General features: G+C 45.7%; 1 long non-coding RNA gene across 1 annotated transcript; it reads left to right on the top strand.

The window, feature by feature from the left end:
- LOC135050016 (uncharacterized) lies at positions 1–27,444 on the top strand. Its single transcript, XR_010241532.1, has 3 exons — positions 1–1,654; positions 25,113–25,172; positions 26,048–27,444. It is a non-coding gene; the product is annotated as an uncharacterized LOC135050016 (long non-coding RNA).

Below are 27,444 nucleotides of genomic sequence, written 5' to 3'. Positions count from 1 at the left end.
GGCAGGCGTTCGCCTGCGTCATTACGTTGCCAGCTGATCGGAGTTTGGAGCCGGCTTGCAGCTGGGAGTTGCGGGGAGACGGGACAGGTCAGCGGGAGGGAGCGGTCACTGGCTAGGAGCAGCACCGGGCGCTGCGGAGTCCCGCTGTCAAAGAGTGATGTAGGCTGGGTACGTGCCTCCGGCAGTGCGGGGTGTATGGGCGCTGGCTGTGCGGTGGAGACAGGGTACAGTGGGCACTCTCTGCACTGAGTGCTCCGGGTCTCACAGACGGGCTGTGCAGTGATGGGTTACTCGGGGTGTGGTGAGCTGATACTCCCCAGTAACTGGTGACAGATGAGGTGAGTGTGACACTGGAGGTGCCGCAGTGTCAGGGTGGGGTGCAGGAATATGGGGGTGGGGCACATGGAGGGTGCTGGGTGACATGTAGGAGTAAGGGAGAGCAGCGCTCACTCAGCCCAGTATGGCTGCTCGGCTGTGTAAGGTCACCATATGGACAGGATACAGCATGCAGGTACGTGTGCTCAGAGGCTGGATGGGGCGCAGGGGAAGGGTTGCTCGGGCACAGTAGGTGACAGTGGGGTGGGAGTGGCACTGAGGGATAGACTTCCATATAGATCTCCACTATTCAGTGCGTGGGCTGTAGTGAACAGGCTACTGTGGAGTGTCCTCTGTGCACTGCAGATGCTGTATAGAAGTAGTAGTGGTATATATATAGAGGGTGTAGTGTGCAGGCTATAGGAGGTGCAGTGTTCTATGTATTCAGGGTGTAGTATACAGGCTGTAGGTGGGGTGACTATATAGTAGGTGTTCTGTAGTAGGATAGGGTGCAGTATAGGTATATGGTAACAGTGTGGTATGTAGGCAGAAGGTGGGGTGCTGTAACTGAGCAGGGTGTAGCCTACAAGCTGGAGGTGGGGTGCTGTATGTGGACGTGGTGTAGTATACAGGCTGGAGGATGAGTGCTGCTGGTGGGTATAGGGAGGTGACCTGGTGTAGTATGCAGGCTGGGTGTGAGGTGCTGATAGACTGTCCGCTATATAGGGCGTGTAGCTGACCGGCTAGGAGCGGCTTGTGTCTGGGGCTGACAGGGTGCGGTAGCCTCACTAGCCTGGCCCTGGGCTGAGTGCTGCAAGGTGTCCGGTCTGGGTGGGGAGAGCTGGCTGCTGGGGGTGTCACAACTGAGAGTGGATGACGTGCTGGGTGCTGCCACTGTGCATGGCCGGGGATGGCTGTGGGTGCTGTCACTGTGCATGGCCGGGGATGGCTGTGGGTGCTGTCACTGTGTATGGCCGGGGATGGCTGTGGGTGCTGTCACTGTGTATGGCCGGGGATGGCTGTGGCTGCTGTCACTGTGTATGGCCGGGGATGCAGCGAGGAAGGGTGTGTGGGGCAGCTGCTGATGAGCTGGGTATGGAGCAGCCTGCTGGTAACGATGTTAAGTTGTCCTTCTACGTGAAAGTTGCAGCCGTAGTTGCTGTAGGCCAGGGTCGGCTGGTGATTAGGTGGGTGTGGCCCACAATCACACCTACCAATACATAGACCCTGCAGGTGGATTGCACACATTAGGGAGGCTCCCCTGGTTTGGAGGGGGCTCTGACCACACCCCTGTGAGAATGCAATACTGGAGAGAGGATGACATCTGGCTCTGCTAACGGTAAGGACTGGACTGAGCATATAATTGCATGAACCACTTCCCCTCCCTTGTATTCCTCCCATGTAATTCATTCTGTAGCCCCTCTTTTTTCGTTCTACATATCTGTTGTGCCACCACTTCTCTTCTTCCCTTTTTGTCCATTTCTCTTACTTACTCCTATCTTTACTTTCCTTCCATATGCTGCCCCCTCTTCCCTCCCTGCACATAGATCCTGTTTGCTTTCCCTGCGTTCAGAAACTCTGATTCACGCTTATGCAACCTGCAGTTACACAGCGCAACGCTAGGGGCGATAGAGAGACAGTCCCCGCTCTGGGTCATGCCCTGGGGAGGAAAGAGGGGTAGAAACTGAAGCATTTGCTTTCCCAGGTTCCCCTTGCAGTGGATATGTCACCACAATCTTCTTCTTTTTTTTTTTTTTTTTTTTTTTTTTTTAAACTTTTTTTTTTTTGGGGTGGCTGTAACTAAAATGGTAATGGGCCTTAGTTTATGTGACCGGTGTGTAGTGTCTTTATACTGCTCCATAGAATTGTTTTGCACCATATTTGGTAACGTCTGTCCTTTATTTAATAAAGGCAACTGCATAACGTCTGTGGATAACATTCTCTATGTATATACATGGAACTATTTTAGTGTGTGAATAACGTTGCATTAATTTTTTTTTAATGAAATAGTAGATACGCTAAGTTTGTATCCACACCTGCTTCATTTTGAAATACTATAAAATACTAGCACAGAGAAATTTAATTTCAGTAAAATAAGATCTTTATATACTTGCAGTTGTGCTATTAATGTGTATTTGTAGTTCTTTCCTTTATTTTGGTTATTTCCTGCAGCAGTATTGTTTTATCCTGTCCATTACAAAAAATCTAAATATTCTTACTGGGAACAACTAGTAAAAAAAAAAAGCAATAGTGTATTCTCTAAACATAATTGTGTAACGCCCGTTAAACTGTGAGGCTTAAGGGGCCTATGTATTAATAACCGCAGCATTTCCACAATTAATAATAGTCTGTATAGTGCCGGACTTTTTCCTTTTTAACAAAATGTCCCCTTCTATGTAGTTACTGTAATTTGCAGGGACAGGGGTGGTGATAATCGCCGTCCCTGTGACTTACATCCTTGGCACGTCGGAGGAGTCTTTCACATTGTTGAAAGACTCCTCCAAAGAATGTGACGCTGCACATGCACACAGTCCGATTCCAGAGTCGGATGGAGGCTACTGGCCCACCCCTCTCCTGCCGCAATATCTCCGTAGGCATGAAGCTGTTTATGCCATCTGAAGATGGCTTAAACTAAAGGGGTTTTGTACATAGTGGGGAGACCATAGTCCTCATTGATAATAATGGGGACTGTGATCGGCATCGCTAATTAGCCCGTTGGAATACATTTCTTTGAAAACTCCTTCAATTAGGCTATCAATACAAAGCAATAGTACATACATTATGCAGAAATTGCAGTTTCTACAAACACACACCCCTGACAAGTAATACCCCTTTTACACTCGCACTCCCGGGTCACTCCCGGGATGCATTCCCGGGACTTACCCCTTTCACACTGCACTAAGACCTGGGATCGACCCGGGACAGCCCCATTTACACTGATCCCGGGATATCCCTGCAAATGCATATGTATGTCATTAGAAATGGCCTTTTTCTGGCTCACGTAGATGAGGTCACAATAGTCAACAAAGGAAGGGGTAAAGAAGAATCAACACAACATGTTTGGCGAATTAAATTTCCTTTATTTTTATAGGGTTTGCGGTGTGTCTCAGGGTGTTTTGCGCTGTGTGTACTTTGTCCCCTTGCGCGGCGTTTGTATACAAAGTCCGTACACGGTACGGGACTGTGTACGCAAACGGTGTACAAAGTACGTAGGTTGTGTACAGAGTATAGCGGCCGCAGCGGCTTTCTCTTACGCTTCCTGGACGCTCCCCAGGGCTCTGAAAGATGACATCATCTTTTCAGAGCCCAAGAAAGCTCCAAGCCACTTAATGCATTAAGGATGTATGTTCCTTAAAATCAGAGCAATGTTTTCTACCTTATGGCCATTAAATGCTGGTGTCAAAGAATATGCTTTCTACAAGTGTTTAATCACAGAAAAACATGATGGAACCAAATGATTTGTAGTTACAGTGCATTTTTTGTGACCAGAAATTTATTGTAGTGTCCGCTATTGATCCCCCTCTTGCCCCAGTAGTTTATACACTTTATAATATCAGCCACACCCTGACTGGATAAGCAGTGTTATATATATACCCCATTTACACAGAGCTTTTTACCTCCGTTATTGCTGGGTTAACCTGGCTCACGGCTCAGTGTAAAAGGGTCCAAAAAACAAACAAACTGGGGGTAGCTTGCACGGTTGATCCTGGAAAGGACCTGGGTTAAGCGGCAGTGTAAATGGGTAACCCTGGTCGTCCGACCTCGATTCCGTTTACGGCATGGGGAAGTCCTGATTTCCTGGCGTTTGGAGATTGTCATCTCCAAGCGCCAGCAGAAGAGGTTCAAGAATAACTAGGTCAGCGTGCAGTGGGAAAGGGGTCCGACAATGTTTGGAACGGTGTTCCAAATCACAGGGCAGACCTGTTAATTTAGTGTAAAAGAGGTATAACTGGAGGTTGATACAAAACTCCCGTTACTCTACCACCGATAACCTGGCCAAAAAATTTTTTGGATTGTTTCATCCTTGGTAAAGAAGTCAGTCAGAACTGTTGTTGCTCCAACTTGGTGTTTGTTTTTTTTTTAATGGTTACTTCAGGTTATATAAAAGCAATACTTGGGCGGTATTCAAATGGTACATCACGCCCAATCTCCTTTCTAAAGTAATCCCCGTTATCGTGTATATTGCGCCGTAGTAATCGGGTTTAGCTGCATAAAGGGTTGTGTGCCCTGGGGTAGCGAGCTGAAATGATTATGCCACGCCCATCAGCCGAAACAGAACGGGTGTGGAAGAGGGTGAAAAGAATTGAATACCACCCAAGGCTTTTTGAATAATTTTCCAAAAATACTTCCTTAATCGATCACAATGTACTTTTATTTTCAGTTCAGCTGGTGACCTTACGTATACTGATAATTGTCAAACCTACTCTAAGGGGTCAAACTTTATGTGATGGGGGGGGGGGGGGGGGAATTCTTTATGGGGGAGGTGTATCAAAGCTTGTAGAGCAGTGATTTTCAACCTTTTTCAGTTCGCGGCACACCAAAAAGATTTAAAAATTGCCAAGGCACACCATCGGTACCCCACGGAAAAATAAAACACACACAGGGAAATTAAACAAACATATTTGTCCCCAAGGCTAAAAACACACACACATTGTCCCCAACAGTTATTAAAATAATGCGCAGTACTTGAACACACTGTCTGCCACAGTAATTCCACACATTGACCCTCATAGTAATGCCATCACACTGTCCCCCATAGTAATTGCACACATTGCCCCCCATAGTAATACCACCACACACACCGACCCCCACAGTAATGCCACCAGACACACTGACCCCCACAGTAATGCCACCAAATATACTGACCCCCATAGTAATGCCACCAAATACACTGACCCCCATAGTAATGCCACGAAACACACTGACCCCCACAGTAATGCCACCAGACACACTGACCCCCATAGTAATGCCACCAAACACACTGACCCCCATAGTAATGCCACCAAACACACTGACCCCCATAGTAATGCCACCAAACACACTGACCCCCACAGTAATGCCACCAAATACACTGACCCCCATAGTAATGCCACCAAACACACTGACACCCACAGTAATGCCACCAGAGACACTGACCCCCATAGTAATGCCACCAAACACACTGACACCCACAGTAATGCCACCACACACACACTGACCCCCATAGTAATGCCACCACACACATAGTAATGGCACTGCACACACATCATAAAGCACTGGCCCAAACCTTTTTTGTTTTCCCCCTTGGCGGCAGGAGCATTGAGGAGCAGAACACAGCAGCACGGGCCACGAAGGGAAACTAGTCGCTGCCTAGGCGGGATGGTGATGTGTACGTGACTTATGAGTCACGCCACGTCGTAGGGGTCACGGGCGGGCCCGCAGAAGAGCTGCCTGTGCTGCCCGATAGTGATGCTGTAAATCAGTATCACTATCGGGCAGCGCAGGCAGCTCTTACGCGGTCATTGTATAGTGCAGACGGGGACTGGCAGCAGGGATCACTGGCGGCGGCACACTTGACCACCGCTGGCAGCACACCAGTGTGCCGCGGCACAGCGGTTGAAAATCACTGTTGTAGAGGGATAATGTACAAACCAATCAGCGCCTAACTGCTGTTTGAAAAAATTACAGTTAAGAGCTGATTGGTACTTTATCTTGCTTAACTTTGATACATCTCCCCCTTTAAATGCTTGTTTGAAGATCCCCCGAAAGAGTGCAGTGTTTGGTTGGCCAAAACAGTTATGGGCCCTACACACCTAGCAACCTGCCGCCGAGGTGCCCTACGGCCGATATGGCAGACGGGCGACCCGGCAGCAGGGGGGAGTGAAGTTTAACTCCACCTGGCTCCATATGCATGCATGCTAAGATGGACGAGATTGTACATATTGGCCTGGCTGCATACATAAGCAACCCGGCACCAACGATGAACGAGCGCGGGGCCGCGCATCGTTCATTGTCTGTGCCTACACACTGACCGATATGAACAAGTTCTCATTCATTAATGAACGAGAACGTTCATATCGATCACTGTTATCGCTCAGTGTGTAGGGCCCTTTGCCCCTTTCAGAAATAACGTGCATCGAGCGAGTTGCTGCTTATGTCTTGAAGGGTCTGACCTTGGGTTGACAGTTGTGGACCTGCAACCAACCATGGTTATTCCCAATACTTGCAACACGGTTCAGTGCCCCGGCTTGTGTGTGAAAGGTATGACCTGGATCAGTGCTAAAAGAGATTTATTGGTGGGGACAATAGCGCTTGGAGATGACATCCTCTCCAAGTTTCCATTGTAAACTGGAAGACCCAGGCCCAGTGTGAAGGGTGATGACCCGTGAATAACCTGGGTCATCACCCTTGTGTGAATGGGGTAAATACAGAAAACCCTGGCTGGGGTATTGACTGGTAAATCTTTCTTGTTCCTGAATTTCCATTGGAACATTGTTTAATTAACCTGTGTTTTATCTTGTAGGGGTTGTGGCATGTGATGTTGCCTGCTATGTCAATAATTTGAGTAAATGCCAGAGGGTATTAAACATATGGGTGCAATCTAAAAGCTGTTCTTGGATGAAAAATTTAGAGTAGTATTTAACTGCTCTTAAAATATTTTAAAATATTGCCTATTCACAGAAAATCACAATGTGATCATTCAAAACTTATACCGTGAGCTGATTCAGGTCAGGCAATAGAAAATACTGCAGGAAACAAAATTAAATAATTATAGATAGATATAGACACACGCACACACACACCTTTATATATGTTGAAAAATATTTTTTTTTTGAGTCTAGCATTTATTATGGTCTAGCGCCACAATATTTAAAATGTATCAAAAAACCCCACCCATAAATATTGATAAAGCAACATTTTTGACTCTGTGAAGGCTGGGTCTGCTTCCCCCTTATACTTACCCTGGCTGCGTCCTCTTTCAGCCAGCTCCTTACCTCCCAGATCCTGTGTGTTCAGCACACTAGCGGGTAAGTTTTTTCGCAAAAAAGGGCATTAATTGGATTGCCCGTTAAAAACATTGGCGACAAATCAGAATAATGGCCGGTTTCTTTGGGGTAAACTTTACCTCGATCAATTGAAGTTGTTTGGTATTGATCAATTGGTAATTGTTTATATGATGGACTACTAGTGCCTAGGTTTTTAGTTGCCCATGACAACCAATTGGCATTGAAGAAACATTTATAATTTGCATACTATAAAATTATACAGAGCAGCTGATTGGTTGCCATGGGCAACTTCTCCACTGGCTCACATCTCCACTCTTATCACTGCTTCATAGGTTTACCCCACAGTGGTTCTGCAAACAGCCGTTCTAAATCCCAAAAAACTGTTAATGTTACTTCGATCGCACAACGTTACTCTAGTTTAAAGCCACGAGTTCTAGAAAATAGTTTTTTTTTTTTTTATCACAATGAAATCAATGAGAAATATAGTTAGTTGAAATCCTTCCGATATTTATTGGGTAATAACCGGTTATAGACATAGGGTACTGTGTGTTGCTATAGTGATCTCCCATGCTTCATATAAATTAGAAGTCCTATCACCACTTTGAGCAAAAGACTGGCTTGTACTTCAACCACCTATATACCATATATGGAAAAACAAATAACTGGGTCCTGCAATGTCACTAGTGATGTAAGAGCAGGGCTGATCTGTGTAATCCTGTGACTGCAAGCTGTATGAACGTCATGGTGTGAGTCAGAGTAATAAATTGGGTCAGGGGTGATACCAGCGACTGAAATCTGTGAGATAGTCCAGCAGCCCTTATAAGATTGAGAGTATGTGTATCTATCTATCTATCTATCTATCTATCTATCTATCTATCTATCTATCTATCTATCTATCTATCTATCTAGCACATTGTTCTCTGACATCTCTACAAAGAAGATCATTTTGATGTTGTTTGAATTACCAACACAACTATCGTCTGCACAAACATTGTTTATTGTAATTCTGGGCAAATTGTAAACAGTTTTATGTATTGCTTTTTAAAAAAAATAAACAATCTCTTTTTTTAAGGTTATTTTATTATACAAAACTTGTACATACCAAAGTATGACATCAGCTCCCTGGGGAAATCTCTTCTTTCACTATCTGTTGTTCATACCCCATCTAACAGGGGGTATCTTCCCTAAATTGAAGCTTTCACATCTTTAGCGCGATAAAGGTCTTATAGCTTTTCATATATATATATATATATATATATATATATATATATATATATATATATATATATATATATATTTTCATACAATCTTTCTTTTTCTTTCTCCCTTTTGTTGTCTCCTATCCATCAGTTTACTTGTGATTATCAAACACTAAAGAATGATTAACTGCATTGCATGGCTAGAAGGACTGAGACAGGTACTCTACACATACTCACACTAAAATTTATCACTGTTATGCTTTAATGAGCTGCCACGCTTTTTTTTTTTTTTTTTTTTCTTTCTTTTTTTATTCCCAGAAGATGCTGTTTTAGGGAACCGAACCCTTTTAAGGAGGCGAAGGGTGTGTGTATATAGCTCGCAGTGTTGGTCAATGTCCGCAACAAATTGGGTTAAGAGTTGGGGAGGGAGATTGGCCCTGGAAAAGACTGAGAGGTGGGGCTCCTGGCTTAGAACAAAGTTTAGACGACACCAAGGGGCCGTCAGCTGGGTTGGAATGTATATCATATGTACTAGGCATGCCTGGAATTTGTGGTATCCCAGCCCTGTCCAAGCAGCACACGTAACTGGGAATTTGGTTCTCATTCCTGATCAGCACTTTAGCAGACGTATCCCGGTAAGAGGTGTCAGGAGAAACATTAGCAAGTGTTCTGAGTGTGATCTTGCCACAGTAAGCAGATTGACTACTTCACTTGCTCTCCACTGTGAGACAAAGGGGGATTTTTGTGGCCTTAATGGATTGGCAATTGCAGGCCATTCTTTCGTACCACTCTGAACCAGATGCCTTTGGTGTATCTTACGCTGCCTCTTCTTTTTATTTTATTTTTATTACTATTTAAAAAAAAAAATTCTATTTCAGAGATTCTACAGCTATTGTTCCTTTTTGTGGTCTGTCTGAAACCCAATTTCAACACCTGTTTTATTGTAAGATTTGTTAGCTTGTGTTTATGGATTTGTATCTTACTTTGATATGTTAAGTTCCAGATGCTTAATGGTGCATGTATATACAGTATATCTGGTACATAAACCCATTCTTAAATCCCTCTCCCAGTTAAAGATATTTAAATGTATTGTGAAGACTGGTGAGTACTACCATCTAACGAGTATCTTATTTATGATTAAAGTTTGTAATTTTATAAATAACACTTAAAGGAAAATTATTTAATGTTGTATCATGAGTTGCAGATCCGGGTTTCAGGCTAATCTGGGGGCACAGTCTGAATAAAGGCCCCCATCCACTAGTGCGATATGGGCTCTTTTTATGCAATTGAGACAAATTGCTGAGACGGATTGCATGAAAAGTGTCACATCGCATGCCCTTTTCATGCAATTGCGATGCACATTCCCTTGTGCCTCGCATTGCAATCGCTGATCACCAGGGCTGACCATAATTATCTCAATTGCACAGAAATAGGTTTAATAACGTTAGATCGCATGAGAGAAATCACATGTAAAAAAAAAACACTCAAGCAGCAAATCGCAATCGCAGGGCTCCCAGGAAGCTGCCGGACAGATTGCAGGAGAAAAGGATCCAACTCATTGCTGAGATAAATCTCGCCAGTGGAGCGAGGCCTTAAGGCTGGGAACTTCTTATGTAAGGGGTAAACTGACCTACGGATGGGGCTCTGAGAGAGTGATTAGTGATATCCTGCCATCTAGACACTGAGATTCAGACATCTGTATCTAAAAAGGGACCTCTATTAAATGAGACAATCTAACACACAACTTCCTATATATAAGCTTTTGTTTGTTTTATATAAATGTGTATTTAATTAACTTTAGGACAATCCCTTTCAGTTCTTTCAACATGCTGAGAATAGGTTTTGAGCAGTCAAGGTTACACTAATCAGCCCTGATTACGCCATATAACTGCGCAGCTTGTCCAGTGATTAGGTGAACCTGGGATTTATTTGTATTTCAACATTTATATCTTTAGAATCCTCCGCAGACTCTGTTATAGAAGCGTCATAACACAATCAACGTTCACCGATCTACATGATGATTCATCTCTGGAAGTTGTCGCCGCTAAAGAGATTTGTGCTAACACTTGTTCCACCAGACTTCCTATAGGAACGGGGCTGCATAAGACTTGTGCGTTCTAATTACATAAGATAATGGTATTCCTCAAACACTAGAATACCAAATAACAGGAGTACAGCTATCATATTTAAATGCTGAATCAAATCGTGCTTCAGCTTGTGTGGACATAAACCTCAATCATGCTTTATCTTGAATAGATTTACACAATAAATGTGCTGAATTGTATAGCCAACCAGTCACCTTCTAAAGAACATGCATGATTATTAAAGAGTTGTCGCCGAGCCCAAAGAAGAAAAAGGAAATGGAGCTTTTGAGATTGTCAAAATAAGAAAAAGTGAGGTGTGGCAGCGAATGGCTGCTATTGTGCTACAGTCTGACCGCTGTTGTCGGTGGCTTTAATGACGCAGCAGAGCAGCTGCCCTGACCTTGCTGTACCTTCATAAACAGTGGTATCTCTGCAAAGCAGTTACTGGTGGAATGTTATTATAAACGTTGTCTACACTCAGTCATGAGGAGCCCCGCCTAAAGAGCAGACCATGCATAGGGGGACAGTGTAATCCTACAAACAAATAATAAAATAACAACTTTACAAGAGATTTAATGATTATTTCTCTGACGTCCTAGTGGATGCTGGGGACTCCGTAAAGACCATGGGGGGGATAGCTGCTCCGCAGGAGTCTGGGCACATCTAAAGAAAGCTTTAGGATCACCTGGTGTGCACTGGCTCCTCCCCCTATGACCCTCCTCCAAGCCTCAGTTAGATCTCTGTGCCCGAACGAGAAGGGTGCACACTAGGGGCTCTCCTGAGCTTCTTGGTGAAAGTTTTAGATTAGGTTTGTTATTTTCAGTGAGACCTGCTGGCAACAGGCTCACTGCATCGAGGGACTAAGGGGAGAAGAAGCGAACTCACCTGCGTGCAGAGTGGATTGGGCTTCTTGGCTACTGGACATTAGCTCCAGAGGGACGATCACAGGTTCAGCCTGGATGGGTCCCGGAGCCGCGCCGCCGGCCCCCTTACAGAGCCAGAAGAGCGAAGAGGTCCGGAAAAATCGGCGGCAGAAGACGTTCCTGTCTTCAATAAGGTAGCGCACAGCACCGCAGCTGTGCGCCATTGCTCAGCACACTTCATACTCCGGTCACTGAGGGTGCAGGGCGCTGGGGGGGGCGCCCTGAGACGCAATAAAACACAATAAAAATACCTTACATGGCAAAAAATACATCACATATAGCTCCTGGGCTATATGGATGCATTTAACCCCTGCCAGAATATACAGAAAAACGGGAGATAAGGCCGCCGGAAAAGGGGCGGAGCCTATCTCCTCAGCACACTGGCGCCATTGTCCCTCACAGCTCAGTTGGAGGGAAGCTCCCTGGCTCTCCCCTGCAGTCACTACACTACAGAAAGGGTTAAAAAAAAGAGAGGGGGGCACTAATTAGGCGCAGTATTAAAACATACAGCAGCTATAAAGGGAAAAACACTTATATAAGGTTATCCCTGTGTGTGTGTGTGTATGTATGTGTATATATATATATATATATATATATATATATATATATATATATATATATATATATATATATATATATATATATATATATATATATATATATATCTCTGGTGTGTGCTGGCAAACTCTCCCTCTGTCTCCCCAAAGGGCTAGTGGGGTCCTGTCCTCTATCAGAGCATTCCCTGTGTGTGTGCTGTGTGTCGGTACGTTTGTGTCGACATGTATGAGGAGAAAAATGATGTGGAGACGGAGCAGATTGTCTGTAATAGTGATGGTCACCCCCTAGGGGGTCGACACCTGAGTGAATGTACTGTTGAAAATTACGTGACAGTGTCAGCTCTGTATAAAAGACAGTGGTTGACATGAGACAGCCGGCTACTCAGCTTGTGCATGTCCAGACGTCTCATAGGCCGTCAGGGGCTCTAAAGCGCCCGTTACCTCAGATGGCAGATACAGACGCCGACACGGATACTGACTCCTGTGTCGACGGTGAAGAGACAACCGTGATTTCCAATAGGGCCACACGTTACATGATTGAGGCAATGGAAAATGTTTACACATTTCTAATAATGAGTACCACCAAAAAGGGGTATTATGTTTGGTGAGGAAAAACTACCTGTAGTTTTCCTGAATCTGAGAAATAAAATGAGGTGTGTGATGATGCGTGGGTTTCCCCCGATAATAATTTCTAAAAAGTTATTGGCAGTATACCTTTTCCCGCCAGAGGTTAGGGTGCGTTGGGAAACACCCCCTAGGGGGGTTAAGGCGCTCACACGCTTGTAAGAACAAGGGCTCTACCCTCTCCTGAGATGGCCGCCCTTAAGGATCCTGCTGATAAAAGCAGGAGGGTATCCTAAAATGTATTTACACACATAATGGTGTTATACTGCGACCAGCAATCGCCTCAGCCTGGATGTGCAGTGCTGGGTTGGCGTGGTCGGATTCCCTGACTGGAAATATTGATATCCTAGATAAGGACAGTATATTATTGCCTATAGAGTATTGAAAAGATGCATTTCTATATATGCATGATGCACAGCGGAATATTTGCCGACTGGCATCAAGTATAAGTGCGTTGTCCAATTCCACCAGTAAAGTGGTCAGGTGATGCGGATTCCAAACGGCATTTGGAAGTATTGCCTTAAAAAGGGGACATTTGGGGTCGGTCTTTCAGACCTGGTGGCCACGGCAACAGCTGGGATATCCACGTTTGTACCCCAGGTCGCCTCTCAAAATAAGACGCCGTATTATCAGGCGCAGTCCTTTGTTGGCAAGCGGACAAAAGGTGCCTCTTCTGCTCGTGACAGAGGGAGAGGAAAAAGGCTGCTGAGATCAGCCAGTTCACAGGAACAGAAACCCTTTCCCGCCTCTGCCAAGCCCTCAGTATGACGCTAGGGCTTTACAAGCTCAGGCACGGTGGGGGCCCGTTCTCCATAAATTTCAGTGCGCAGTGGGCTCACTCGCAAGTAGACCCCTGGATCCTTCAGGTAATATCTCAGGGGTACAAATTGGAATTCGAGACGTCTCCCCCTCGCCGTTTCACCGACGTCTCCCTCTGACAGGGAGGCAGTTTTGGAAGCCATTCACAAGCTGTATTCCCAGCAGGTGATAATCAAGGTACCCCTCCTGCAACAGGGAACGGGGTATTATCCCACACTATTGTGGTACCGAAGCCAGACTGCTCGGTGAGACCGTTTCTAAATCTAAAATCTAAAATCTTTAAACACTTACATACAGAGGTTCAAATTCAAGATTGAGTCACTCAGAGCAGTGATTGCGAACCTGGAAGAAGGGGACTACATGATGTCTCGGGACATCAAGGATGCTTACCTTCAGGTCAAAATTTACCCTTCTCACCAAGGGCACCTCAGGTTATGGTACAGAACTGTCACTATCAGTTCAGACGCTGCCGTAGGGATGGTCCACGGCACCCCGGGTCTTTACCAAGGTATTGGCCGAAATGATATTCCTTCGAAGGAAGGGAATTTTAGTTATCCCTTACTTGGACGATTCCCTGATAAGGGTAAGATCCAGGGAACAGTTGGAGGTCGGTGTAGCACTATCTCAGGTAGTGTTGCGGCAGCACGATTAGATTCTCAATATTCCAAAATCGCAGCTGGTTCCGACGACTTGTCTTCTGTTCCTAGGGATGATCCTGGACACAGTCCAGAACAAAGGTGTTTCTCCTGGAAGAGAAAGCCAGGGAGTTATCCGAGCTAGTCAGGAACCTCCTAAAACCGAGCCAAGTCTCAGTGCATCAATGCACAAGGGTTCTGGGTAAAAATGGTGGCTTCCTACGAAGCAATCCCATTCGGCAGATTCCACGCAAGAACTTTCCAGTGGGACTTACTGGACAAAGGGTCCGGGTCGCATCTTCAGATGCATCAGCGGATAACCCTGTCACCAAGGACAAGGGTATCCCTCCTGTGGTGGTTGCAGAGTGCTCATCTTCTAGAGGGCCGCAGATTCGGCATTCAGGACTGGGTCCTGGTGACCACGGATGCCAGCCTGCGAGGCTGGGGAGCAGTCACACAGGGAAGGAATATCCAGGGCTTATGGTCAAGCCTGGAGACATCACTTCACATAAATATCCTGAAGCTAAGGGCCATTTACAATGCTCTAAGCTTAGCAAGAACCTCTGCTTCAAGGTCAGCCGGTGTTGATCCAGTCGGACAACATCACGGCAATCACCCACGTAAACAGAAAGGGTGGCACAAGAAGCAGGAGGGCAATGGCAGAAGCTGCAAGGATTCTTCGCTGGGCGGAAAATCATGTGATAGCGCTGTCAGCAATATTCATTCCGGGAGTGGAAAACTGGGAAGCAGATTTCCTCAGCACGACCTCCACCCGGGAGAGTGGGGACTTCACCCAGAAGTCTTCCACATGATTATAAACCGTTGGGAAAAACTCGACAGGTATTGCGCCAGGTCAAGGGACCCTCAGGCAATAGCTGTAGACGCTCTGGTAACACCAGAGGTGTACCAGTCAGTGTATGTGTTCCCTCCTCTGCCTCTCATACCCAAGGTACTGAGATTGATAAGATGGAGAGGAGTAAGCACTATATTCGTGGCTCCGGATTGGCCAAGAAGGACTTGGTAACCGGAACTTCAAGAGATGCTCACGGAGGATCCGTGGCCTCTACCTCTAAGAAGGGACCTGCTCCAGCAAGGACCCTGTCTGTTCCAAGACTTACCGCGGCTGCGTTTGACGGCGTGGCGGTTGAACGCCGGATCCTGAAGGAAAAAAGGCATTCCGGATGAGGTCATCCCTATCCTGATCAAAGCCAGGAAGGATGTAACCGTATAACATTATCACCGCATTTGGCGAAAATATGTTGCGTGGTGCGAGGCCAGTAAGGCCCGACGGAGGAAATTCAACCGGGTCGATTCCTACATTTCCTGCAAACAGGAGTGTCTATGGGCCTGAAATTGGGGTCCATTAAGGTTCAAATTTCGGCTCTGTCAATTTTCTTCCAAAAAGAACTAGCTTCAGTCCCTGAAGTTCAGACATTTGTAAAAGGGGTACTGCATATACAGCCTCCTTTTGTGCCTCCAGTGGCACTTTGGGATCTCAATGTAGTTTTGGGTTCAAAAAGTCACATTGGTTTGACCCACTTAAATCTGTGGAGGTAAAATATCTCACAGGGAAAGTGGTCATGCTGTTGGCCCTGTCCTGGGCCAGGCGCGTGTCAGAATTGGGGGCTTTATCCTGTAAAAGCCCTTATCTGATTTTGCATTCGGACAGGGTGGAATTGAGGACTCGTCCTCAGTTTCTCCCTAAGGTGGTTTCAGCGTTCACCTGATACAACCTATTGTGGTGCCTGCGGCTACTAGGGACTTGGAGGACTCCAAGTTGCTAGACGTTGTCAGGGCCCTGAAAATATGTTTCCAGGACGGCTGGAGTCAGGAAATCTGACTCGCTGTTTATCCTGTATGCACCCAACAGGCTGGGTGCTCCTGCTTCTAAGCAGACTTTTGCTCGTTGGATTTGTAATACAATTCAGCTTGCACATTCTGTGGCAGGCCTGCCACAGCTAAAAATCTGTAAATGCCCACTCCACAAGGAAGGTGGGCTCATCTTGGGCGGCTGCCCGAGGGGTCTCGGCTTTACAACTTTGCCGAGCAGCTACTTGGTCAGGAGCAAATACGTTTGTAAATTCTACAAAATTGATACCCTGGCTGAGGAGGACCGGGAGTTCTCTCATTTGGTGCTGCAGAGTCATCCGCACTCTCCCGCCCGTTTGGGAGCTTTGGTATAATCCCCATGGTCCTTACGGAGTCCCCAGCATCCACTAGGACGTCAGAGAAAATAAGAATTTACTTACCGATAATTCTATTTCTCGTAGTCCGTAGTGGATGCTGGGCGCCCATCCCAAGTGCGGATTGTCTGCAATACTGGTACATAATTATTGTTACCAAAAAATTTGGGTTATTGCTGTAGTGAGCCATCTTTTCTAGAGGCTCCTCTATTATCATGCTGTTAACTGGGTTCAGATCACAAGTTGTACAGTGTGATTGGTGTGGCTGGTATGAGTCTTACCCGGGATTCAAAATCCTTCCTTATTGTGTACGCTCGTCCGGGCACAGTATCCTAACTGAGGCTTGGAGGAGGGTCATAGGGGGAGGAGCCAGTGCACACCAGGTGATCCTAAAGCTTTCTTTAGATGTGCCCAGACTCCTGCGGAGCCGCTATCCCCCCCCATGGTCCTTACGGAGTCCCCAGCATCCACTACGGACTACGAGAAATAGAATTATCGGTAAGTAAATTCTTATTTAATTTCCCTTTTTAGTTAGATGATCATTACGCCCTTATTGTGTCTTTATTTCCCATGATATGTATATTTTGTTCTAAGGAGTTGTGTAAAGTGTTAGATTTGCAGCTGTAGGGGTCTATTTACTGAGCCTTGGAGAGAGAGAAAGTGGATGGAAATAAAGTACCAGCCAATTGGTTTCTAATTGTTATTACTCTTACGTCCTAGAGGATGCTGGGGACTCCATAAGGACCATGGGGAATAGACGGGCTCCACAGGAGACATGGGCACTAAAAAAAACTTTAGGTATGGGTGTGCACTCTCTCCTCCCTCTATGCCCCTCCTCCAGACCTCAGTTTAATACTGTGCCCAGAGGAGACTGGGTGCACTACAGGGAGCTCTCCTGAGCTTCCTGAAAAGAAAGTATTTTGTTAGGTTTTTTTATTTTCAGGGAGACCTGTTGGCAACAGACTCCCTGCATCGTGGGACTGAGGAGAGAGAAGCACACCTACTTAAATGCTAGGCTCTGCTTCTTAGGCTACTGGACACCATTAGCTCCAGAGGGAGTCAGAACGCAGGTCTCCCCTATCGGTTCGTCCCGGAGCCGCGCCGCCGTCCTCTCCTAGCAGAGCCGGAAGATAGAAGCCGGGTGAGTATAGAAGAATTCAGAGGCGCGCCATTTGGTATCCCCACCAGTTTGTTCAAAGAGCGGGACCGAAGCGGGGCTTCTCCCTCAGGACTCGCCAGCGCCGTTTTCTCCACAAGCACACGCTGAGAAGCTGGCTCCCCGGACTCTCCCCTGCTGATCACCGATGACAGAGGGTTTTAAAGAAGGAGGGCACATAATTTGGCGCAGTGAATATACAAATAGCGCTGTATCTGGGTAATTTTTTTTCCCAGGGTTATTGGCGCTGGGTGTGTGCTGGCATACTCTCTCTCTGTCTCTCCAAAGGGCATTGTGGGGAAACTGTCTCCAGATAGTCTTCCCTGAGTGTGTGGTGTGTCATTACGTGCGTGTTGGCATGTCTGAAGCGGAAGGCTCTCCTAGGGATGAGGTGGAGCGCATGAGTGTGGTGTCTGTCGGCAACGCCGACACATAACTGGATGGAAATGTGGAATATTTTAAATGCAAATGTGAATTTGTTGCACAAACGTTTGGACAAAGCAGAGTCCAGGGACAGTACAGAGGGTCATACCCTGCCTTTCCCTATGTCACAGCAGGGGCCTTCGGGGTCTCAAACGCCCACTTTCTCCGGTAGTTGACACTGATATCGACACAGATTCTGAATCCAGTATCGATTATGATGATGCGAGGTTGCAGCCAAAATTGGCAAAGAGTATTCATTATATGATTATTGCTATAAAGGATGTGCTGCATATTATAGATGACCCCGCGGTGCCTAATCCAAAAATCCACATGTTTAAAGAAAAGAAGCCTGAGGTTACTTTTCCACCTTCTTTTGAATGAAATGAGTTATTTGAAAGTGCTTGGGAAACTCCAGACAAGAAACTGCAGATTCCCAAAAGGATTCTTATGGCGTGTCCTTTCCCGATCAAGGACAGGATACGGTGGGAATCCTCCCCAAGGGTGGACAAGGCGTTGACGCTCCTTTCCAAAAAGGTGGCGCTGCCGTCTCGGGATACTGCTGCCCTCAGGGATCCTGCGGATCGCAAGCAGGAAACTACCTTGAAGTCAATTTACACTCATACCGGTACCTTACTCAGACCGGCAATAGCGTCGGCCTGGGTTTGTAGCGCTGTTATAGCGTGGACCGATACCTTATCTACTGATATGGATGCAATGGATAAGGAAACTATTTTATTGACCCTGGGCCATGTTAAGGATGCGGTCCTTTATATGAGAGAGGCTCAGAGGGATGTAGGCATACTGGGGTCCAGAGCGAACGCTGTGGCGATTTCTGCCAGGCGAGCACTGTGGACCCGACAGTGGATGGGTGATGCCGATTCAAAACGGCATATGGAGGTTTTACCTTACAAGGGTGAGGAATTGTTTGGGGAAGGTCTCGCAGACCTGGTTTCCATGGCTACTGCAGGTAAATCAACTTTTTTACCTTATGTTTCCTCACAGCCTAAGAAAGCGCCACATTTTCAGATGCAGTCCTTTCGGTCGCATTAATCCAAGAGAGCTCGGGGATCTTCCTTTCTTGCCAGAGGTAAGGGCAAGGGGAAAAAGCTGCCAACTACAGCCAGTTCCCAGGAACAGAAGTCCTCCCCGGCTTCTACTAAATCCACCGCATGACGCTGGGGCTCCGCGGGAGGAGTCCGCTCCTGTGGGGGCACGTCTTCGTCTGTTCAGCCAGGTCTGGGTTCACTCTCAGGTGGATCCCTGGGCAATAGACATTGTTTCCCAGGGGTACAAGCTGGAATTCGAAGAGGTTCCTCCTCGCCGGTTTTTCAAATCTGCACTGCCGACTTCTTCCCCAGAGAGGGAGGTAGTTCTGGCAGCAATTCAAAAGTTGTGCCTTCAACAAGTGGTGGTCAAAGTTCCCCCGCTACAGCAGGGGATGGGCTATTACTCAACCCTGTTTGTGGTCCCGAAACCGGACGGTTCGGTCAGACCCATTCTGAATTTAAAATCCTTAAACCTATAGTTGAAGAGGTTCAAGTTGGAATCGCTCAGAGCGGTCATCGCAAGTCTGGAGGGGGGAGATTATATGGTGTCCCTAGACATAAAGGATGCATACCTTCATGTCCCCATTTATCAACCTCATCAGGCGTTCCTGAGATTTGTGGTGCAGGATTGTCATTACCAATTTCAGACGTTGCCGTTTGGGCTTTCCACGGCCCCGAGGATTTTTACCAAATTAATGGCAGAGATGATGGTGCTCCTGCGCAAGCAGGGTGTCACAATTATCCCATACTTGGACGATCTCCTGATAAAAGTGAGATCGAGAGAACGATTGATGGACAGCGTATCACTCTCCCTGAGGGTGTTGCAACAACACGGTTGAATTCTAAACCTACCAAAGTCAGTTAGTTCCAACGACCCGATTGCCTTTCTTAGGCATGATTCTGGACACTGAACATAAGAGGGTTTTTCTTCCAAAAGAAAAGGCCCAGGAACTTCAGAGCTTGGTCAAGGACCTGTTGAAGCCAGACAGGGTGTCAGTACATCACTGCACTCGAGTGCTGGGAAAAATGGTGGCGTCTTACGAGGCCATTCCATTCGGCAGGTTCCATGCCAGGACTTTTCAGTGGGACGTTCTGGACATGTTGTCCGGGTCACATCTACAGATTCATCAGATGATCCGCCTGTCCCCCAGGGCCAGGGTGTCTCTCCTGTGGTGGCTGCAGAGTACTCTCCTACTAGAGGGTCGCAGGTTCAGCATCCAGGACTGGGTTCTGGTGACCACGGACGTAAGCCTCAGAGGATGGGGAGCAGTCGCACAGGGAAGAAACTTCCAAGGTCTGTGGTCAAGCCAGGAGGCTTGTCTACACCAACATTCTGGAATTAAGGGCCATATACAACGGCCTTCGTCAAGCGCAGACCTTACTTCAAGGTCTACCGGTTCTGATTCAGTCAGACAACATCACAGCAGTGGCTCATGTAAACCGCCAAGGTGGCACAAGGAGCAGAGTGGCAATGGCAGAAGCCTCAAAGATTCTTTGATGGGCGGAGAGTCATGTAAGCGCTCTGACAGCAGTCTTCATTCCGGGAGTGGATAACTGGGAAGCAGACTTCCTCAGCAGACACGATCTCCATCCAGGAGAGTGGGGACTTCATCAGGAAGTCTTCGCAGAGATTGCAAGTCAGTGGGGACTGCCTCAAATAGACATGATGGCTTCACGTCTCCACAAGAAACTTCCGAGATATTGCGCCAGGTCAAGGGACCCTCGGGCGGTTGCAGTGGACGCACTGGTGACACCGTGGGTGTTTCAGTCGGTCTATGTGTTACCTCCTCTTCCTCTCATCTCAAAAATACTGAGAATCATAAGACGAAGAGGGTTCCAGGCAATTCTCATTGTTCCAGATTGGCCTCGAAGGGCCTGGTATCCGGATCTGCAGGAAATGCTCACAGAAGATCTGTGGCCTCTTCCTCTCAGGGAAGACCTGTTACAACAAGGGCCCTGTCTGTTCCAGGACTTACCCCGACTACGTTTGACGGCATGGCGGTTGAACGCAGGATCCTAGCGGAGAAGGGCATTCCGGAGGAGGTCATTCCTACTCTGATTAAGGCTAGGAAGGAGGTGACATCGAAACATTATCACCGTATCTGGAGGAAGTATGTGTCTTGGTGTGAAGCCAAGACTGCTCCTCTGGAAGAAATCCATATGGGCTGTTTTCTCCACTTCCTGCAAACTGGAGTGAATTTGGGCCTAAAGTTAGGCTCCATTTAAGGTTCAGATTTCGGTCCTATCCTTTTTCTTTCAAAAGGAATTGGCTTCTCTTCCGGAAGTCCAGACTTTCGTGAAGGGGGTGCTGCATATCCAGCCTCCTTTTTGTGCCTCCGGTGGCACCATGGGACCTTTAACGTGGTGTTACGGTTTCTTAAGTCTCACTGGTTTGAACTGCTTCAAACAGTTGAGTTGAAGTATCTCACTTGGAAAGTGGTCATGTTATTGGCCTTGGCTTCGGCACGGCGAGTGTCGGAGTTGGAGGCTTTGTCTCACAAAAGCCCTTATCTGATTTTCCATGTGGATAGAGCTGAGTTGCGGACTCGTCCTCAATTTTTGCCTAAGGTGGTTTCTTCTTTTCATATGAACCAACCTATAGTGGTGCCTGTGGCTCCAAGGGACGTGGAGGATTCTGAGTCCCTGGATGTGGTCAGGGCATTGAAAATTTATGTGGCCAGAACGGCTCTGGTTAGGAAAACAGAGGCTCTGTTTATCCTGTATGCAGCCAACAAGGTTGGCGCTCCTGCATCTAAGCAGACTATTGCTCGCTGGATCTGTAACACGATTCAGCAGGCTCATTCTACGGCTGGATTGCCGTTACCGAATTTGGTTAAGGGCCATTCCACTCGGAAGGTGGGCTCTTCTTGGGCGGCTGCCCGGGGCGTCTCGGCATTACAACTTTGCCGAGCAGCAACTTGGTCGGGTTCAAACACTTTTGCAAAACTCTACAAGTTTAATACCCTGGCTGATGAGGACCTAATGTTTGCTCATTCGGTGCTGCAGAGTCATCCGCACTCTCCCGCCCGTTTGGGAGCTTTGGTATAATCCCCATGGTCCTTACGGAGTCCCCAGCATCCTCTAGGACGTAAGAGAAAATAAGATTTTAAACCTACCGGTAAATCTTTTTCTCGTAGTCCGTAGAGGATGCTGGGCGCCCGTCCCAGTGCGGACAACATCCTGCAAGACTTGTATATAGTTGTTGCTTACATAAGGGTTGTATTTTTCAGTTGGATCAGTTTTGGACTGGTTTTTGTTTCATACTGTTGACTAGTTCGTATCTCCCATGTTATACGGTGTGGCTGGTATGAATCTTGCCCTTGGATGTACAAAATCCTCGTACTGTCCGTCTCCTCTGAGCACAGTTTCTCTAACTGAGGTCTGGAGGAGGGGCATAGAGGGAGGAGCCAGTGCACACCCATACCTAAAGTTCTTTTTAGTGCCCATGTCTCCTGTGGAGCCCGTCTATTCCCCATGGTCCTTATGGAGTCCCCAGCATCCTCTACGGACTACGAGAAAAAGATTTACTGGTAGGTTTAAAATCTTATTTTTTCAAAGACAGTCTGTAACATGGCATTGGAGCTGATTGGCTGGTACATTATCGCTGTCCATTTTATCACTCTCCAAGGCTTAGTAAGTAGACACCTTTGTTTTGCTGATACGTTTTAGTTGAAAAATGGAGAGCCTTTTATTTTTAAACAATCTCTACATTACATAGTGGTAGTGTAGTGTTCACTCTAGGGTGAATGCATGGCGCCGAACTTCTGCACATGCCTGAAAAGAGGAATGTGATTTCATTACATGGCCACTGTTCATCACTTTAGGGGACATGCCCAGCACTTATCCATTTTAAAACTGAGCAGGGTGTGGCACCCCACTGAAGCAGTCTAACGAGAACTGTGTGTGGGGATTTGGCTTTGTTAGGGGACTTAGTCTGTGCTCCCTCCTCCTGCATACAGTGCACACTAGGCCTAAACGATAGTGTGTCCCAGCGATAGCCGGCGCGATGTACAGATATCACTACGCTGTACATACTGCACAATATGTGTGTAAATCCTGCATTTAATTGCTTCCGTCGGCCCATATGACGTGCAGACCATCAGATGGGATGACCCTGCAGAAGACGTCCGTGAATGCAGTATCGAACTATGGAATGTGGACGATATATTGGTCCAATCCGTGTCGATACGATATATTGTCCAATACTGTATGTCACTGTGTTTGCTGTATGTGAGTGTTACGTTTAGGCTGCGGGATGGGGAGGTTAAGTTCAGCCGCCATTATGGAAGGACAGGCTGGGGGGGGGGGGGGGAGAGAGAGAGAGAGAGGTGTACATTTGGGGGAGGTTGGTATACTTATTTACCGGTCAGGATTCGGGCTGGCATTCTCTACCCAGCCTGGGTAGTGTATACCCAGCTTTAGAGTTATGCTGGGTGGGTGCACACTAGGTAAATTCTGTCGATCCGATAAACGCTGTGGTCTAACGGTGATTATCAGATCAGTGCGCACTTTAGGTCTTTGCTCCTTGACAAGCCACTTTGAAATATAAATGATTTAATCGAAACTGAGCCAGGTCATTTGCATACAGCTAATGCCGTTCTTTTATGCCTTCTCCTTATTGGAGAGAGATATTGCTCAGAAATGTTGAATTACAAACCTTTTGAGAACCTGTCTACTTTGTGAGCAGGAGGGTTTGGAAAATGTGTAAATTTTTAGTCCTCAGGTTTTCAATCTGATTTTATCTCACTACAGTCAAGGCTGTTTTCATACTTTTATCTTTTCGCACCTGTGCATGTGATCAGAAGATGTAATTACTGTATAAAACCTAATTGTCAGAATTCAGTTCTTTTTTTTTCCTCTGGGGCTTCCGAGCTGAAATGGGCAGTGTGACCCGCTTGTGTGCCCATATGGCACTTTTCGCAATCTGCACTTTGGTCTGGATTAGCTGGTTTAAGCAGCTACACTCTACCTCTATTGACGTGATGGCTAAAAAAGATAAATTTAATATTGCCCTACAATCTCCTGTCACTTTAAACGGGAGATTGGGAGTAATATAAAAAATTGAATTTCGCCCAATATGTCTAATATAGCCTGTTGAATTCTAGACGGCCATGATTGAGAAGCAAGGTCAATTAGGTGCCCCATAGCAGCTCAACTGTCAAATAACCGCTGTGATATCCCTGCATGATGTGATAGTAAATTCAGTTATTTTATTTTGAAATTTTTTTGCATTAGTGAATATTGTGCGCTGAAAAATAACATTGAAAGACTCTTTGCTTAACTATAGGGAATGTCTGTACATAGCACATGCAGTAGCCTTTTCAGAAACTCGCTTCTGCCCTCTGAATGAGGCTTAGAACTAAAGTGGGTTTGTAGACTAATAACCAAGGTTCTAATAACTGATAGAAGGCACCCTCAATCCAAATTGCACATTAACTAGCGATAATTCTATAAAGAGCAGTGTCTGTAGTGTGTGTGAGGAGGCCCTATATTACAGTCTTTATTGAGCAAAGGAGAACTTACTATAAATTTACCAACCTGGCATTAGATATACAATAAACTGCCACCCATAAATGGATCTCTGTTGCACAATTTTCTATGCTGTTATAGTTATGGTCGTGGTATATGGGAAGAGTATATAGTCTGTATTCATCTTGTATGATCTATATAACTCACTGTAAACCCATGCAATAGACACCAATCTGCTTCATTGGGATTTTATACGCATACTAGTTAGCTGCCCGTCAAAATGACACAACAACATAACGGTAATGTCTGGCTGTGCGCAGCCGAACAGAGCAACACTTGAATTGCTCCGTCAGGCACCATATAGTGGCTGCCAGTGCGCAAAACTTGAATTCCCCCCCCCCCCCATATACAGGTGAGGAGCAGCGTTAGCGATCATACACATGTAATATGTGAAGGGGGCATGAAATATGGGTGCTATTGATGGTGTGTCTTTGGGCATATTGATTAAATGAGAATGCAATTTTCATGTTACAGGGACAAGGCTTATTTATTCAGCAAACAATGTGATTTCATTTTGTGCAGGTTGGAGGGAAGGAAATGTGATTAAACGTGGGTGTTATTGATTTAATGTTTAAAGTCTTCATTTGTCAGGTAAGATTCCCCTTACAGAAACACTATTTCTTTTCTAAACAGGGTCCCTATGTTCTAGGATTCCAGTAAGCAGCAACTGGGCTAAAGACACCAAAAAAACAGGTAATCAAAGCTTTGGGTAGGAGAGTGTCATGTGACTGGACGGTAGCCTGGCTCTAATCATGGATTCCCTCACAGTAGATTTGCTATGCCCTCTCTGGCAGTCCGAAACTGCTTGAAGCTGTTAATTACTCCCTCCTCTTCTCCATGGCACTAAAATATCTCGTTATGGCTCTTGTACCTTACTGTAAGCCTTTGTAATTTGTCTCCCCTATTCTTTAATCTCCCAATAAATTACCGCTTACCGAACATTCAAGTTTGTCTTACTTATGTATGAGATCAATTGGTAACCAGTTTCATTTGCTTGCCTAATTTGTATGTGTTTTTATTTCTTCATATGGCAAGATCTATTGTAAGCAGCCTAGTCCGTATTTAGTCATTTCATTTTGATTCTTGTTCAAGCAATAGATGTAGCATTTTCATTTGCCAAGAACAGATTTGCACAATGTGCTAAAGTAGATTTAATTTTTCTTGCGGTTTTACATCTCCTGTTGCTCTGCAGCTTTCAGTTACATGTCTGAGGGCGGAGATGCAAGGTACTGACAATTGGTTCTTTAATGCATTCTGGTTGTGCTTAAACACATGATCAGTCCATGTATGGCCGTCTTTCCCAACTTCTGTACTCGAGGCACGATAACGGTTCAGGTTTTAGTGATATCCATGCTTGAGCACAGATTGTTAAATCAAAATAATAGGTATTAAGTAAGTCGCCTCTGCTCAAATATGGCTATCCTAAAAACCTGGACTGTTTGTGTGCCTTGGACTGTGGTTGGGAACATTTTATGCATGGTGTTTAATATTCGTGTAGATAGATATACTGTAGTATTTTATAGTCTAAATATGTTTCCTTGCTTATAAAATGTTTGTTTCTTCCACAGCAGCTGACGCGGCTTCTTCCTTGGCTCATTCCGGCTCACCAGCAGCAGTTCTTCAGTGGCAAGCTTTATGTTCATGCTCTATGCTAAAGCTGCCAGTTGAAGAACTGTTGAAGTTGCCTATAATTCTGCTTCGTTTATGAACTTTTTCAAGATGGAACCTGAGAAGAAAGGACTTTTGGCTGTCTGTTTTATAAGCATTAATCAATTATATTCGTATTGTGAGCTGGGCATTCTATGTTTCACTGTAAATTTCTGTTTTTGTAATTTTGTCTAATGTAGCTCCTATATTGTATCGCACACTAATATAGAATACTGTTACTTTGTTGGAGCTTATTTTGTAATCTAGTATACATTCTGGTAGATTAGATGTACATGCAGTGTAGACATTGCAATAGGAGGCACAAAGGAAAATGCTGTAGATATCTGGCTCAACTACTTTATTTTTTTTTTGCATGTAATGGAATAAAAATCTCAATATTTTGTTGGCTTTAGTGTATCCCAGTGGGTCCCAAACTCAATCAACAACGCATCCTAATAGTCAGGGTTTTAATATCCATGTTGAGTACAGATTAAATCAAGTTGTCTGAAGTACTAATGAAGTCTCCTGTGCTTATACATGAATACCCTTAAAACCTGGCCTGTTAGGCTACCTTGAGTACTGAGTTTGGGAACCACTGCTGTATCCATATCAATATAGCTCATTGCCAGCACTACTGAGTTAAAGCCTGTACCCTGAGGGGGACAGGTTGTTAATCCCTTTGAGTGCAAGTGTCTCCCTTCCTTACAGACTGCATTTCTCCACTCCCCCAGTTAAGGTTTTGTTAGGGTTCCATCCTAGCAGTTGTGGTTGCAGACAGTGTATGGAGGTCTTGTAGGTTGACCCCTGTATGGTTGTGGTAATCTCATTAGGCCATGACTTGTGGTTTTTTCCAATTGCCTACATCTGTATGTAGTTAAGGTATGTGTCTATACATTCAGCATATCTTTACTACTGTGGTGCCTTGAGTCTGTTGAACCTTTCCTCTATACCAGTGATGGGGAACCTTTGGTACTCCACCTGTTTAACTACACATCCCAGCATGCCCTGCTACAGTTTTTCTATTTGGCCATGCTAAAACTGTAGCACGGCACGCTGGGATGTGTAGTTCAACAGCTGGAGTGCCTAAAGTTACCCATCACTGCAGTCTATACTCTGCATGAAGTTGCTGTATTTTTCCCCTCTGTTTAGGCTGCTTTTATCTGTTACTTTCCATGGAAGTAAAGCTCAGAAGCAAAAATCTTTTCATAATCCCCCATATTAAATTTTTTTTTTGCTATTTTGATTTATGTCCAACATTTTAATAAAACAGTTAGACAAATCAGGTGGTTTTAATGACCAAACCCTTTCTTCACTGAAA

The sequence above is a fragment of the Pseudophryne corroboree genome, chromosome 2 (assembly GCF_028390025.1).
Source record: "Pseudophryne corroboree isolate aPseCor3 chromosome 2, aPseCor3.hap2, whole genome shotgun sequence".
Lineage (NCBI taxonomy): Eukaryota > Metazoa > Chordata > Amphibia > Anura > Myobatrachidae > Pseudophryne > Pseudophryne corroboree.
Note: the sequence above shows the minus strand (reverse complement) of the source record. Positions and strands in the feature narration are given on the sequence as shown.